At 36.5% G+C, this 11,100-nt stretch overlaps 1 long non-coding RNA gene across 1 annotated transcript in view; it reads left to right on the top strand.

Annotated features, from left to right (window-relative positions):
- The first annotated feature begins 3,065 nt into the window (after nucleotides 1-3,065).
- Nucleotides 3,066-11,100, top strand: part of LOC136886316 (uncharacterized) — a 59,629-nt gene continuing 51,594 nt past the window's right edge. The window contains exons 1-2 of the long non-coding RNA XR_011019039.1: nucleotides 3,066-3,147; nucleotides 7,837-7,932. This is a non-coding gene — a long non-coding RNA (uncharacterized lncRNA). The remainder of the gene's footprint in view (nucleotides 3,148-7,836; nucleotides 7,933-11,100) is intronic.

The raw sequence follows: 11,100 nt of genomic DNA, 5'->3' as shown, positions 1-11,100 counted from the left end.
CCTGAAAAACGCTTCAGTGCTTTCCCCATTTTATCATTAATTAACCTTAATTAGTGCCTCTGCATACCTAATCTTGTCCCTTTCTCTTGGAGTTGTAAGCGCAACATTAAACTGTTTGCAGGAATGGAAGAACAATCTTCAGGAATAAATTCTGGCTGTAGAATATGTGAAAGGTAGTTACTTGAAAGTAAAGCCAATAACATATTAATAGAATAACCTGTGATGGCCAGAACAAGTAAACTTGGCACAATTCAGTATTGTCTCCTACATTGAAATATACAAAATACAATTGATCATAGTTTCCTGAATAGATATGTGTTTACATAGAAATCTGTTGCCTGGCAATGCGTATAAGTCGACTCAATTGGCCACAGGAACAAAGCTTGTATTACCTGTAGGAGAAATTGTAGTATTCATTTTTAGTGCAGTATGTTTACATTTACAGTAAAATATCACAAACTGGGTGAAATGAATTCTCTGATGCACTACTCGAGGTATTCAACACAGACAAGTTTCGTACCACTTTAGGAATAATAAAAACGGCTAAACATTTAAACCAATTGTTTGACACGGATCTCCCTTCAAGGGGTGTTTTGGTAAACACCACTCGGTTGTGTCATTAGTAGGGCCCGGATTTTTAGGTTCTTAAAAACCACGTTTTAGTTTTTAATAGCTCAAAATAGTTTAAGTTTTTTATCATCATTTCAATCATTACTAAAGTTATACTATTCATTCAAACTTTTTTTTTGCAGTCGCGTAAGTGCGGCCTGTATCCAGTAATCGGGAGATAGTGGGTTCGAACCTCACTGTCGGCAGCCCTGAAGATAGTTTTCCGTGGTTTCCCATTTTCACACCTGGCAAATGCTGGGGCTGTACCTTAATTAAGGCCACGACCGCTTCCTTCCCATTCCTAGGCCTTTCCTATCCCATCGTCGCCATAAGACATATCTGCGTCGGTGCGACGTAAAGTAAGTGATTACTTGCCTTTAGGCATCGCTACTTCTGAGATGCGTAAGCTTCTTAAACTGCCTTCAATAATAACTTGATTTATAGGGAAAATTTTAGTCTGTCGCATAATAATGTGTATAGAGCTAAACAGCCGTAGCTGGTGGTAATCGACCGTACACAATGAGAGATGCACTGAAGCTGGAGAGTTAGGCGGGCTTGTACCTGCTAGATACAGGTCAGTGAACGCCAGGGGGTTGTCTCTTGATTTGTGCTGTACCTTAGTGGAATAGTATCGTATCACGTTGTTTCGCTCTCACTAGTTTTACTTACAAACCACTTCCAGTTCCAATGCATGAAGTCATTTCAAAAAGTCGTGCATAATGTTCATTTAAAAAAAATCATTCAATTTCATTAATATTTGGTATCTATTTCAAAATAACGTAATACTGTCTTGAATAGCCTATTTAGTTTTTTTTTAGGTTTTAACATCTTATTTAGTTACTTTTAGGTTTCATAAGATTCGAGTAATTTACTCCAATGGTAATGAAATGGATAAGTAAGTTAAAATACTGCAGTTAGCTAGCAAGGAATAAAATAGTTTAAAACCAAAAAATCCGGGCCCTAGTCATTAGACATGACATGGACAGAAAAATAAAGAAAGGACACTGAAGTAAAGGTTGGTGGCATTGTTCGATGAAATGAGCTGATAGCAGTATTGTATAAATTCTTGTCTTCATTTTAACAGAATTTTCTTCATTTTCCATTTTCAGTCTTTTGGGTTGAAATATGAATCAAGAACCACCTCAGTTTTTCTCTCTCCACCACTCCCTTCCTTCCTCGAATATTTTTTCTACTTTTACAACACTCTTCTCTGTACTCTCCTTACCATATCCATTCACCCCTTTCTGGGCATTCCCTGATGTCTTTCTTCTATTACTTTTTCTATAAATACTTACTTTGGAACTCTATCCTCTTCTATTCTCATCATGTGTCCATTACCATTTCAGCTTATGGGTCTCTATCTTACCTTTCAGATCAGGGAATCCAATTCTTTCCCTGATTTCTATGTTTCTGATTCATTCTTTCATGCCCTCCCTATTATTTCTTTAAGGAATTTCATCTTGGCCTTTTGCATTCTGCTTTCATCTTGTTGTTGTCCATGTGCTTGATGCTTATGTCAAAATTGGTGCGTAATACATTGGGTGCAAATTTTTCTTGCATTCCTTTGGGACATCCCAGTTACAGACAATACTTCTCACACATTGGTAAAATTGTTTGGCTTATTCAATTCTCTTTCCAATGTCTTAATTTATTTTCCTGTCTTCTGCAATTATTCTCCCCAAATACTTGAAGCTTTCCACATCTTCTAATGGTCTTCCATTAACTTCAATATTCTCACTTCTCTATTACCTCTCATCACCACTACTATCGTGCACTTTTCCACACTTATTTTCATTCCATATTCCTCTATCTCCTTCATTCCATACAGTATACTGTTCTTGGGCTTCCATTTCATCTCTCCACATGAAACCAAGGTTTCGTATTAGTATCCTCTGCATCTATGTTTTGGGATAGCCTGTTACGGCATAGAAATTCGTGTCAATTTTTCTACAACTTAAACTGTGTTCTCACAGTTATTTGTGATGTTTAAATCTGCGAGCGCGTGTAAGCTCTGATTGTTTCTGCCACCTGTTTGTTTGTCCTTTCATAGTATTCACACTACTTACTCACTTTTCATTCATGGCTTTCATAATTGGTTCCTCTCCTCTCCCTGACTACTTTTTTATCAATGCACGTTTTTAGGTTCAGTGGATTGAAAAATTTAATAATTATGTTTACACTGAGTATGGATTGGGACACTGTATGGAAGTGAAACATATATAATACGGGTGCCGAGAAAAACATAGTTGAAGCCTTTGAAAGGCCGTGTTATCAGAAGTTCTTGAAGATCATATTGATAGAACATGTCTCATGTAAAATTTTGAGTTTTTTGTTATGATCATAATATTGATGGTCATATAAAATTACAAGCTTGTTGCGTAGTCTGTTGACAAACAGTATAAGTAGCAATGACAGCAATAAGGTAATATATTTTTCTGGCATATGTTTCAGTGTAAGGTCATTGGAAATAATATGGAGCTGGAAGTAAAGGTCAAAGAGGAACCAGCATGGCTTGAAGGAACAACAACTGCATCACTTGTAAGTTTCATTATAGATAACTTTATGGAGGTCAGAAATTAACCCTTAATAGCTGAAAAAGTTTGCCAGGGGCATAATTTTCTGTGTGCTTCCTCAACATTAGCACCAGCAGTCACCATTTGCTGCATGAGCATCTATGCGTAGTACGACTCTGTTTGGATTCTGTGTCTGGGAATACACCACAAAGCCCTACACAAAGCTGCCAAATCTTAGGAACCTAAGGTTGGGGTTGGATTAGTCTGTACTTTTTACTGTCAATATTGAAATTACTTCGGTTTAGGTGTTGCACCTCTTCTATTCTTCCCCACTGATTATAATAGAGGATGGTTGGCCCATTATACTTTTTTTAAACTAATATCTTCCAACACTGCTGCACCACCATTAGCACCACATGTTAAAAATAATTACTCCTATCATAATTCAGTGTAGAAGATGTTAAATCACAAATCTTTTGTTAGTGTTTTTGAGACTGGATACACCAGTCTTCTAAACAATATGTCAAGACAGGTGTGATTATTCTGGGTTACCCTTACATCCACAATTTTCCTGGAAGATATGCGTTAAGGAAAGAGCAGATTTGCCTATGGCATATGAGGGATATAATACCTCAAAATCTGAATGTACGTTCTCTCAAAATAACTATTGCTCAGATGTTGAATTCATTTAGAAAGGCAGGATAGTGGTTAGCTCATTTCATTCCTCAAATACTGTGTCCACCTATGTATATATATAGAGAGAACCATGTCTAAGGGCTCAAGAATGCATGATTTCTGAGAAAAGTTTCTTGAAAATGGCCCTTTTTAATGGGCTCTGACACTTTAAGGACACAAGACACATTAAACAAACATTTTTCTTTCACTTTTGTAATTATTTCCCTCTCCTTTTTTTGCATCCTTTTCATCCATTCCTTAGTTCAGCTATTGTTCTCTTTTATATTGAATGTGTTAAGTCAGTACGTTCTAGAACTTGATACTTTAATTCACTTCTATATGTAAGTTAACTTATATTAGAACATAAGCTTTTGATCACTGTCCTTCCCCCCCGTTTAGTGCCGAAAAGGTTTTATGAAATTACAAGTAATTAATCTCATTTTGTTCCGTATTGAATATAACAATAAGTAAAATTCTATCAAGAATGACATTTACTGTGCCCACCTATTCAATACAGGAGCAACAAAGACTTTTCAACATGAACCCCAATATCTCTACCACCAGAGCTTTGCCGAAGTTTCATAAGAAGGACACCCCAATGCATCCCATTATAAATTGTATGAATAGCCCTACCTATAAAGTATCAAAGTTCATACATATGTTTGTAACAAAGCATTATGTTTTCAACAATAAATCCCCCTTAAGAAATTCAATTCATTTTTGCAAAATATTGAAGAAATTTGAGCTGCAACGCAACCATATTTTATGTTCTTACAATGTCACGAACATGTTTCCAAGCATTCCTACCAAAGAAGCCATTAAAATTATCCATGACAACATCAATAAACACAGCGGCCTTAGTGAAATGGCAATTAAGGAATTTATGAAGATATTACATTTTGTTCTAAACAATAATTCTCCTTTAATGCAAAATATTATCAGCAGAAAGGCCTAGCTATGGGGGACCCTCTTTCTGGCATTCTAACAGATATTTACATGGATTCGATAGAACATACAATTTTTTTTCACAAATAAAGGCTATTTGTTTATGGCTAAGATTTGTTGACGATACTTTCGTGATCATCAATAAGGACATTACTAATAGTGATGATATATTAGTTTCACTAAACAAAATAGATCCTAATATAAAATTCACCAAAGAGGACAAGATCATTAATTCTTTAAATTTTTTAGATTTAACAGTTACACGCTTGAATAACACTTTTGAATTTCAAATTTTTAGGAAACCTTATCATTCACCCATAACTATTAAAGATTCATCCTTGCATCCTAAGACACAAAAACTAGCTGCCTATCATAGTCTAATATATAGGGCACTAAAAATTCCTCTTTTGTCAAAAAGTTTGAAAAGAGAGCTGAAGTACATAAAATAGTTAGCTCATTCCAATTGTTTTAAAATAAATATAATCAATTGGTTAATTAATAAGATCAAAATTGAGGTATCTTCCAACCTATTCCCAGAGAAATCAAAGAAAAATAGCTATGCCACATTTCTGTGTAACAGCCCAGCTATTCATCAGATCAGTAATGTTAAAAAAAAACACAACATCAACATAGCCTTCAGGATGGTAAATAATAACCAGAACATATTCCTCAACCACAATAAAGTTAACAATAATAACAATGTTTACTCAAAATCTGGTGTCTATAGGTTAAAATGTACACTGTGTAGGTTCACGTATCTTGGTCAAACAGGGAGAAGCTTTTACACAAGGTATCTGGAACATTACAATGCTTCCAAACATAACAAGTATACAGCCATGAGCCAGCATATGAGGGAAACGGGACATAAATTCACCTCAATAGAAAAGGATTTGACAATCGTTAGAAGCCTAGGTAAGGGGAAGTTTTTGAGTGAGACGGAAAACTTGTACATTTATTTGGAGCAAACTTATAACAACAGAAAAATCGTAATGACATCATTGAAAACAAAGATCCATTATATGAGGCAACTCCAAGGTTAATCCAGGCTGTAAGTCAGAATAAAGTCTCCAGTATGTTTCAGTCACAGCATGTATGCGCTCCAATTACCACGCCTAATGCTGGGCCTGCCCAATCCAATTCGAGTAATGCCTTTCAGGCAATAACACATGCGCACAGGTTAAAACCCACTCCCCTTTCCCCTCTACGCTCCACCCCTCCGTTACCACATCAATACTTCACTGGAAGTAACAAGGTTAGTAGTTCAGACACAAACGGAACAAGTGGATCCAGCTAACGTCTGACTGGACAAGTAAGTTCGTCCATTTTTAAGGGTTATAACACTTTCCAATTATTATGTGGGCCCTACATTCAACATTCTAAATTCATTCTTTTTCTCTTATTCACTTTCAGACATTACTCATGAATCCTCCCAAAAGTTGAACAATGCACCAACGGGAACATTAATCTGACAAGAATGGCACAAAATTCCAGGAAATATTTTATCAGATGAGCACCTGTCTAATGAATGATATTAACAACATGTTCCAACATACATGTTGTAACCTATAAAATATCACCATCCAACCATGTTTCTTTCTAAAGGAATATTCAAACCCAACAAGATCGGCATTATACCTCGGTTCCAGTTTTGTAACTGTGTACTTACAACAAAGGTGACCATAACCACCTTTGAACGAACACAACAGTGTAAACCTTCAACCTAATGTTACATCCCTTCAGTTGGAGAAGATCCAATTTATGCTGTGGTCAATTTCTAGTCAATGTGAACACATTTGCATAAACTTTCATCCATGCAGTAGAAGTTCCAGTTTATGCTTTGGACAATTTCTAGTCATTATAAGATAATTTTAATTGCTACCTTGTCACAAATTTAGGGTTTGAAACAATGTACACATTGTAAACTATGTAAATATCACCTAAAGCACAACTTTTTATAAAAATGTTTTTAGCATGAGACCTTTGTGTTTAGTTTTAACTTGTAGGTTCAAAGACTTGACCTTAAGATTATTATTAGGCTGAAGATGCCCAAAAGTAGGGTGAAACATTTTCCTAATTAGTGTTTGTAACTCATGTAGGATTTAATCACTACAGAATATAATTGTATTGAATAGGTGGACACAGTAAATTTTATTCTTGATAGAATTTTACTTAAGGTTTTATGAATTCAAGTGAGAAATTTAATTGTCTCATAGTATATCATAAAAGATCTTCTGAAACTGCAGATGTACACTCCAACACTGCTGACTCTCCACTGACAGTGTCCTCATCCCCACAGTTCTTCACAGAACACTCATAACATGCTCGTAGTAGTATAATATTTCATTTGTAGTTGCTTTGAGTTTGGGCTACATCACATCTTTTGCTGGTATAAGACTGTGGTATGCCTGCTTGTTTCATGTTTTTTTTTTTAAAATTTTACACTTGGAAGTATTGAAATAAGCTGTTTAAAACAGAACTCTTTTAATGCCTTATGTAGCCCCTGTGATCTCAGCAAAACCAGAGTACAGAATGTGATTCCATTATTTCAGTTATTTTAATCTGTCTATGAAGAAACTCTAGGCTGAGAACAAAACATTATTTAGAACTTCTAATGGTTCAAACAACTTTCAAGATTTAATTGATATGATTGTACTTATGAAAGCACATCATAAAATTTAGTGTCCATGCCTATGGCTGCTTCCTTCCAAATTCTGTGTGAGATAGCCCCAATTCCATCCCTGGTAGAATATCTTCCGATATGGCTAAAAAATAGATTGTTGTGGAGACCAAGGATGTGCAAGGACCGTCGCATCAAGGAGTAAGTAAGTAATGGCTGAAAAATGTTTCGCATTTTATATTTTGTTCTCAATCTCATCCTTTCTCTGACATGAGGAGTGAGCAAGAATAGTAACACCGTTCTCAGTGCAGCCTTTGGTTATAACAATCTCTGCTGGTAGAAATCTTCTTTAAACTTTAGTGAAATTCTGAAAGTATCTGTAATACTGGAAATTAGTGAATTCACATGCTTATTTATTCGTGACTGTATTTGTAGACATGTGTTATGAGCATACCTAATATATCTTATTTTCCACAGGAAAATATTGAACATGCATCAGAAGTGATAGCTCTGAAAGAAGAATTTAAATCAGAGTTAACAGAGCCAGGGTCAACACAGGAAACCTCTCTTGAGGTAATATAAATGATTTGATTAGCCATCGTCAGGTAATGGAAATGGTTAGAAAATGGCTTAGCAGATACCAGGGTTTGATCCTTCATTTCAGTGCACATGATTGATAGTCATACAGAAAATATACTTTTTTATGAGATTGACTGTTTACTTACCTAATTTTCAATTTCCTTCAAGTTGTTCCACGATCTTGTGTTATGAATTGTGCCGCAGTTAGGATTATTACAAAGACCTGTACTCTATATCATTTGCGAGATGGTATTGTTCCTGTTACGGAGTTATCCGTGGTAGTTAGAGGTCAAAGAAGGTGCTGGGATGATAGGACTCAATCTACGAAATTAAAGTTAAATTTTAAAATTTAACAAGGTTATATTTTTCTTTTCAAGATCAAGAAATAACAAATATAACAGGTACACAGTAGCCTAACAACAAACCGAGAATGTTCAATTACAGTGTTACAAGATTTGGGCTCCGAGAGCCAGACACACAATTCTTGAGCAGTAAGCCCAACTTTACCCAAATATAGGATTCAACAAAGGGGCAGAAAACCCCAATCATGCCCAGGAGCACTTGCTCCCAATTACCTAATAAAGCCTCCTCGAGGCACACAAAATCAACTTTTAAGAAAGAGCAAACCCGCTCTCAAAATTCAAGCCTATCAAAGGCCACACCGAACTCCACCTTTAAGCTGTCCTCCAATTACAATAACACAGGGGTAAAAATACCCAACCTACTGAGGCCTATTCAGTGAAGAAACAGGACAATTACATGGCCTCCAAAAATACCAACTTGAGAGGAGGCAAAACTGCACTCCTAATACATTTTGTTTAAAACCTACTTGGCACTAGGCCGTTAATGCAAGGGCTAATCCCATACTAAAGAGGTGACATGATAGGAAAAGTTATTACATTTCGAAACGAAGAAAAATGGTTGAGAAAACGTAGTCACCTCAAGAACAATATGAAAGGGAGCTCGAGAGGGTAGGCACTCTCTATCCCAATTTGTAGTTTAAAGAGATAGAATTTATACCAAGAGTCTTTTACATTTTAAAGAACAGTTACATGATAAAAGTTTCAAACCCGCCCCGAGGGTTAAACTGCTGAGCTAGCAAGAAAGAAGTTATAAGGCGGCCATTACCTGGTGGTTGAACTGCTGCCCGAAGAAAGAGGTGCTCCCCGCCCCCTGCTACATAATTTACACACTGATGGATGTTACTGAAGTGGCGCAGAGACCCGAAAATCAGCAGTTTATATACCCTCGCGGAACATTCGAGACCTTTCAGGAATGAGAACACCTGCCCACAAGCCTTTTATTGGACGACCAAAAGATTACATGTCAGAAGTGAAGAAGAAAACCGGGATTGGTGGAAAATTAATTACAGAAATTACTCATTGGTTGAATTCAAAACTGGCGGAAAGTGAAGGGTTATACAGCCAACCTAAACAATGACTGAAAGAAATTTAACAAAGAACAATCTTATGAACACAAAATTTCTCCAAAAACATAGTTCTTTCACTTCACACTAGGGTGCATAATTGTAGTCCTTCGGTAGTGCCGTGTAGAAGAGAATGTTCACACTTCTTACTACAGGCAAAACAAAAATATATCGAAAACGACACTGTTCAGAACACTTCAAAATTTACAAATAGGGACATCTTCTGAGAAACTAGGGAATTAACACTGTAGTTAAAGTTCAGGCTTCCTCCAGTAGAGGAGTTTCAATTGGTGCAATGTTTGAATTAGCGGAGCAGAGGTGTACCGCCTGGTACAGTTCCTACTAATACTTTTGAATTTCTAAATAGTTTGAACACAAAATAGTTATAAGATACATTGTTTTGTTACTGTTACAAGATATTTTACTAGTTGCTTCCAAATGAAGGCCGTTTCTTATTTTATTGATTATATTAATTGATTTCTAGATAATACAGTAATTCGTTGATACAAGTTGCAGGTAATATCGTTGTTTACTGTGAGCGTTCGCTTATATACCACACATATTGTAGCCATTTTGTGGCAAGTGAAAAATATTCTTATTCCTGCTAATGTGGTCTGCTGTGTTGCTAGTCCATTGGGACTTATAATATTACTTAAACATGCAATGGAATAAATAAGCGTTTCAGGAGTTATCTAGCCTTTCTGTTTCATACTTCGTAATGGATAGTGTTAGTAAATAGGCCCCTAAAGTTCACTATTACTCACCTGAACATTCGTTAATGAATGAATTCGTCATTACCAGCATACATATTTGATCACTGTCATCGTCCACTTCACAGATTGCGTGTCGTCTTCTTTCAGTATGACCATGTTGCTATGGAGTATTTCATTGCCCATTTATTTAGATATTCATTCCATCATCTCTTTTAGGAGTTCTGGGTTAGCTGCTGAAAATGTAGCCATGTGGGCAAGGTTGTGATGACAGAGGAAGTATAATCATGGTGAGAGAGTGTAGTGATTGGCTATCCTATAAGGAAATGAGATGTAGTTAGGTAAGGAATGTCAAAAGGGTCATCATTTAGCTTTGGTGAGAGGATGTGAGTGTGTTGTAAGAATGGTCCATTCTTTATTGGTGAAGCGATAAGAATCCGTCACTTATCTGATGTGTTATATCAGACTCTTGACAGCTGCTTCCCAGATTCCACGAAAGTGTAGTGCTGCAGGAGGGATGAAATGCCACGTCAGTCCCATGCCTGCAGTTGTGTGAAAAGTTGGTTTTCTGAGGGTTCTTTTGCAGAAAGGCCTTGATTTCTGTATCTGCTCCAAAAGAGTTTGTACAATTATTGCTGTAAATGTTCAGGGGTTGACCTCTATGAGAACTAAGTCGATAAAGTGCGGAGAGAAATGTTGTTGTGGTGACATGAGGTATCATGTCTATGTAGACAGCCTTGGTAGCTAGGCAGTCTGGCCTTGTTCGATTTCACATGGTATTTTATTAGAATTAGGCTGTCATAGTCTATGCTAGTTTTAAGGAATGGGTATGTCGGGGTTACGAGCACCATTTGTGTATTTCGCACTAATTGTTCTGAGGTACCTGCATTCAACTTAAAACACTTGAGACATGTATAAGTGTGGCTTCTTCCATCCCCCTTGCTGATGAGATCCAAACTTGTCTCTCAGAGAGTTGAGAGACAGGATGGAGTAGTCGAAGATGTTCCCCCATCATAATTATATTTG

The sequence above is a fragment of the Anabrus simplex genome, chromosome X (assembly GCF_040414725.1).
Source record: "Anabrus simplex isolate iqAnaSimp1 chromosome X, ASM4041472v1, whole genome shotgun sequence".
Taxonomy (NCBI): domain Eukaryota; kingdom Metazoa; phylum Arthropoda; class Insecta; order Orthoptera; family Tettigoniidae; genus Anabrus; species Anabrus simplex.
Note: the sequence above shows the minus strand (reverse complement) of the source record. Positions and strands in the feature narration are given on the sequence as shown.